Source organism: Carassius carassius, chromosome 22 (genome assembly GCF_963082965.1).
Source record: "Carassius carassius chromosome 22, fCarCar2.1, whole genome shotgun sequence".
Lineage (NCBI taxonomy): Eukaryota > Metazoa > Chordata > Actinopteri > Cypriniformes > Cyprinidae > Carassius > Carassius carassius.
Window position 1 is genome coordinate 29,925,569 of NC_081776.1, and position 6,119 is coordinate 29,931,687.

Here is a 6,119-nt window from a genome sequence, read left to right on the forward strand (position 1 = left end):
ACCTTGACTCTAGGGGTCAAACAACTAAAAATCAAGTCAGGAATCTTGGTGTGATTCTGGAGACAGACCTTAGTTTCAGTAGTCATGTCAAAGCAGTAACTAAATCAGCATACTATCATCTAAAAAGCATAGCAAGAATTAGATGTTTTGTTTCCAGCCAAGACTTGGAGAAACTTGTTCATGCCTTTATCACCAGCAGGGTGGACTATTGTAATGGGCTCCTCACCGGCCTTCCCAAAAAGACCATTAGACAGCTGCAGCTCATCCAGAACCCTGCTGCCAGGATTCTGACTAGAACCAGAACATCTGAGCATATCACACCAGTCCTCAGGTCCTTACACTGGTTTCCACTTACATTTAGGATTGATTTTAAAGTACTTTTATTGGTCTATAAATCACTCAATGACCTAGGACCGAAATACATTGCAGATATGCTCACTGAATATAAGCCTAACAGAGCACTCAGATCATTAGGATTGAGTCAGTTAGAAATACCAACGGTTCACACAAAACAAGGGGAGTCCTCCTTTAGTTACTATGCTGCCCGCAGCTGAAATCAGCTTCCAGAAGGGATCAGATGTGGTAAAATATTAGTCACATTTAAATCTAGACTCAAAACCCATCTGTTTAGCTGTGCATTTTATTGAATGAGCACTGTGCAATGTTTGAACTGTATTTTACGTATTCACTGTATTTTATGTAAAATCATTTTCTTTATTAACAGTTTTAAATTAATTTTAAATAAGTCAATTTTTAAATAATTTCCAAAGTTAAAATTGCTTGTTTTTATTTTTGCATTATTTTTCTTCATGACTATTTTACTTTCTTTTATGTTAAGCACTTTGAATTACCATTGTGTACGAAATGTGCTATATAAATAAACTTGCCTTGCCTTGCCTAGGTAAATATAAACAGTACACTTATGTTTAGCCTATGTTTAGGGAATGATGGTTAACCACCATACTGAAATGAATCCCGTTAACTGTAACGGCAATGTTATGGATCGTATTTAGGAAAAGACAACACACTCTTAAGTGCAGTAAATGTAGTAATCAACGCATACGCGTAAATATTTGCAGAAAAAATGCTGTAACATAGTCGTTGCTGTAAATGTATTTTATGCTATAGGAGCAGCCCCTCTTCCTTCCAAAATTAAACACAAAAACTGATTTATGCTGTGTTTCTGCCACTCCCCAGAAAAAAGCTATTATATGTACGTAATGCAAGTTTCAACATAATAATCAATGTATATTATGCATCAATATTTACCAATAATTGCTGCAAATATAGTTGCTGCTTTCTATCCCACTTAAAACCATTCAAATTGGTTGACAGCGCGGATTTGTTTGGAACTATTGAGAGCTAAATGAACCACGTGACAGCGTGGCGGCGAATCAAAGAGTGTCGCAACTCTCTTTATTTAACGGCTCTGGTCCAGCCAACCCAAAATTCAACAAGGTTCTTCAGATCTGGTGGTGTACCTGTTAATGTAAATTTTCACATAAAACAACATATGTTGTGCAATGAAACAACCATAAAAAAGCAAATAATTCCAAATATAAAAAATGGTTACAGTTTAGAATAGGTAACACATATTAGTTGCTTATTAGCATGCATATTACTAGAATATTAGCCATGTATTAGTGCTAATTAAGAACATATTAATGTCTTATTCTACTCAACCTTTTTCTACATCCCTAATCTTACCCAATAATTAAACCTAAAAACTTCCTTACTATTAATAAGCAGCAAATCAAGAATTTATTGAAAGAAATGTTGTAGTTAATAGTTAACAAGTGTTAACCTTCGGAGAAAGATTGCTTCAAATCTTCCCTATTTGTTCTTTCAGCTTGGCAAGACGATGGGGAAGCGAGCCTTAGGAAAAGGTCGCTACGGAGACCACATGCTACCCGTAGACATCCAGAGATACTGATATGGACTGGCCCGAGGGCAGTACTACATATGGAATGGGTCTCTGAGGCAGGTCCTACCGTAGAGTAGGGATGGAACAGCTGCCAGAAGAGACTGACAGAGTGGGTCTGTCAAGGGAAGACACGGGTTTTCCAAGAGGGAAACCTTACCGTGGAAGAATACACATACGGGATTACCCATAGGGAATGAAGCCATATGGACACTTAGCCCAGTACAGGGGCTGACCGGAGCTCCGGGCATGCTAACACCAGTACTGGGCCTGGCGACAGACTGCTCCGCCAAGTCTGACTGCCGAGGGTCCTGGAGGATGCTCGACCAGGGTACGCCAACCAGGGAACTCTACTGGGAGAAGAAAGGTGCTTGCATCCCCTTGTTAGGAGGAATGGCGCAGCAAGCGTGACACCCAGCCAGCCCTTCCCGCCAATTACCTGTTACCCCACACACAGGAAGAAACTGGCTCTACACGAAGGTTGTAAAACCTCACGAAGGTGTTAGGTGTCGCCCAGCCCACAGCTCGACAGATGTCTGCCAGAGAGGCGCCGTGCGACAGCACATAGGAGGAGGCCACACTCCCCCCTCACCCCCAGGGGGCACGGCTCGCCTTGGGAATGGTGCGCCAAGGGGATGGCATCCACTATCCAGTGGGCCAACCTCTGCTTGGAGACAGCCTTCCCCATCTGCTGACCTCCAAAGCAGACCAGGAGCTTCTCCGAGCTTCTGAAGCTCTGGGTGTGGTCCTCGTATATGCAAAGCGCTCTTATGGGACAGCAATACCAAGGCTGGATCTGCCTCCTCCAGAGGCATCGCTTGCAGGTTCACCACCTGGTCTCAGAAGGGAGTGGTGGGAACCTTGGGCACGTATCCCGGCCGGGGTCTCAGGACAACGTGAGAGTAGGCAGGCCCGAACACAAGGCACTCTTCACTTACCGAAAATGCTTGAAGGTCCCCGACCCTTTTGATGGAAGTGAGCACAACCAGGAGCGCTGTCTTGAGAGACAGGAACTTAAGCTCAACTGAATCCAGCTGCTCAAAGGGACCCTTCTGAAGTCCTGCCAGGACAATAGAGAGGTCCCAGGAGGGAATCAGGGGTGTCCTAGGAGAATGTAACCTTTTGGCACCCCTCAGGAACCTAATGATCAGGTCATGCCTCCCCAGGGACCGGTTGTCCACTGCATCATGATGGGCTGCAATGACAAATACACTTCCAGGGTGGAGGGTGACAGCCCACGGTCCAACCTTTCTTGCAGGAAAGAAAACATGACTCTGACCGTGCATCTCCGGGGGTCTTCTCGGTGAGAAGAACACCAATTCGTGAACAGACTCCACTTCAGAGCATAGGCCTGCCTCGTAGAGGGGGCTCTAGCCTGAGTAATAGTGTCTACCACCACTGGTGGCAGATCACTTAGAGAGGAGGTCCCTCCTCAGGGGGATGCGCCAGGGAGGGGCTGTCACGAGGAGCATGAGTTCCGAAAACCAGGTCCAGGTGGGCCAGTAAGGCGCAACCAACAGGACCTGTTCCTCGTTCTCCCTGACCTTGCACAGCATCTGTGCGAGCAGGCTCACTGGGGGAAACGCATACTTGCATAGAGCCAGAGGCCAGCTGTGTGCCAGTGCATCCATGCCCAAGGGGGCCTGGGTCAGGGAATAGTACAGCTGGCAGTGGGAGGACTCGTGGGAAGCGAACAGGTCTACCTGGGCTTCCCTGAATCGACTCCAGATCAGCTGGACCGTCTGGGGATGGAGTCGCCATTCCCCGGGAAAGGTGAGCTGTCATGAGAGCACGTCAGTTGCACGATTGAGCTCCCCTGGGATGTGGATAGCGCGCAGCGACTTGAGCCACGTCTGAATCCAGAGGAGGAGATGGCGGGCGAGTTGAGACATGCGACATGATGGTAGATCGCCCTGTTAGTTGATGTACGAAACAGCCGGAGTGTTGTCCATGCGTACCAACATGTGCCTGTCTAGCAACAGCGGACGAAACCGCCGTAAGGCTAGATGCACTGCCAGCAACTCCAGACAGTGGATGTGCCAAAGCAGTTGAGGTCCTGTCCAGGACCCTGAAGCTGTCTGCCCCTTGCATATAGCGCCCCACCCCGTGTTGGAGGCATCTGTTGTGACAACATCATGCTGGGACATTTGTTCTAAGGGCACACGGACCCGTAGAAAGGCAAGGTCTGACCAGAGGCTGAACAGGCTTGTCTTGTCAGAACGGTCTGTGGCGGGGGAGGATTGAGACATGAAGTACACGTCTTTCAGGTCGATCGCTGCAAACCAGTCCTGGGGCTGAACGCATTATATAATGCGTTTCTGTGTCAACATCTTGAACGGGAGCTTGTGCAGCATCTGATTCAAGACTCGCAGATCTAGGATAGGACGAAGGCCACCGATTTTCTTGGGTACGATGAAGTAAGGGCTGTTAAAGCCTGTCCTCATCTCGGCTGGAGGGACCAGCTCGATTGAATCCTTCGCCAGCAGGACAGCAATCTCCTCACACATGACAGAGGCGTCCTGGACTGCCACCGGAGTCTCGAGCATGCCATTGAACTTTGGAGGTTGCCGGGTGAACTGAACCGCGTAACCGAGTCGGACCGTCCGAATGAGTGAGCGTGACGGGTTGGGCAGCGCAAGCCATGCTCCGAACCGCGCCCTCTTGACCGCTCGCGAAAGGGGGCGTTGTGGGTGAGAATGAGGAGGCAGTACATCGCTCATCATCAACCCACGAGCCTTGCAATACGGAGTAAAGGGAAATTGCTCTTTTATGAAAAACTGGGTGCCGCCGACCATTGGACCAGCAGCGGAACAGAAGAAACGAAAACTGAGGATTCTCCACCCGGCCCTCCTCTGGGGGAAGGAATGGCTCGGTCTCCGCCAGCTCCTGAAGAGCAGTCTCCCACATCTCCGACTTGCCCATGTCAGGGCCGCTTGGTCGTCTTCCTATAGGACTTCGCAGCCGGAAGTGATACGGGGGGAGCCACTCTCCTGCGCGGGGCTCGATGGGTTGGCCTCGAAGAAGCACGAAGAAGCACGGGGCGGAGCTGGTGTGGAGGATGCAGGGGGAAGACAACGGCGACGAGCAGGCTGAGGCACTGCCCGCGACGGAATGGTGGCAACCGGAGGATCACGTCAGGGTGAGATGTGCTGTATGGCCTCAGTCTGCTGTTGTTCTGGAAGTGCAGCTGACAGCGTCGCCACACAGGACAGCCTCGGAGAAGGGAGCGCCGAGAAAGTGCACTTTGTCAACGTCTCTCGTACAGACCAGGCTGAATCAGAAACGGCACTAATGGACCACCAGAGTGGACATGCGAATGTGATACTTCAATATTAAAATATTTATTTTAAAATCTCAGGTGAAAGATGATCAGATGACAAAAAAAGTTGGACAAGTTGTGCATTTTACTGTTTTAAATGATCAGATGCTGTGTAGTCACCTGACTAATGACTGATCAAAAACCAGAAGACATTCTGAGTGTAAATAAGATGTAGCCTATTTTAGAAAGGAAAATGTTACAGATAAAAAAAGAGGAATCAATTAATTATGATATAGCAATATTATTGCTATTGTGTAAATAATATGTAATCATGTAGGCTAATCCATAAAAAAATAACTAATCTGATTACTAGTATTTTAAAATGTAATTTAATCAAATTACAAGTATGTCATTTCTGGAATCTGATTACATAATCCAGATTACACGTTAACAATTAATACCCAGCTCTGATTAGTTTTTAGAATTTGAAAGTATTTTATATATGAACATATCCGTATATGCATTTTTCTTAGCCATACATTCAAACAATGTCAGTCATTTACTTGGCTAAACCAGGACAATCCCAAACTGAATGACAGTAAAAATTATTATTATCAGGTACATGGACAAGTATTGTCCCCTTTTATTTGTTTAACTGCCTGGTCAATAAATAAACTCCAGTCTAGCTGTGATTCTGTAACATTTGTAACATGTTTGTACATTTGTTAACATGTTTGTAAGATTTTTGGTTTAGATTTAAGATTTAAGGGCCCTTTAACGTTCTTCTTCACATCTCCATTAATTCAGACCCATGTAATATGCAATACTGAAATATTCATATATTCATTCAACAGTTGTTTCTTTTTTTTTCTTGTCTGGAAACAGATCATTGACATCGTTTCCTGTTTTAAATGTCAAGCACATTCTTATAGCATAACT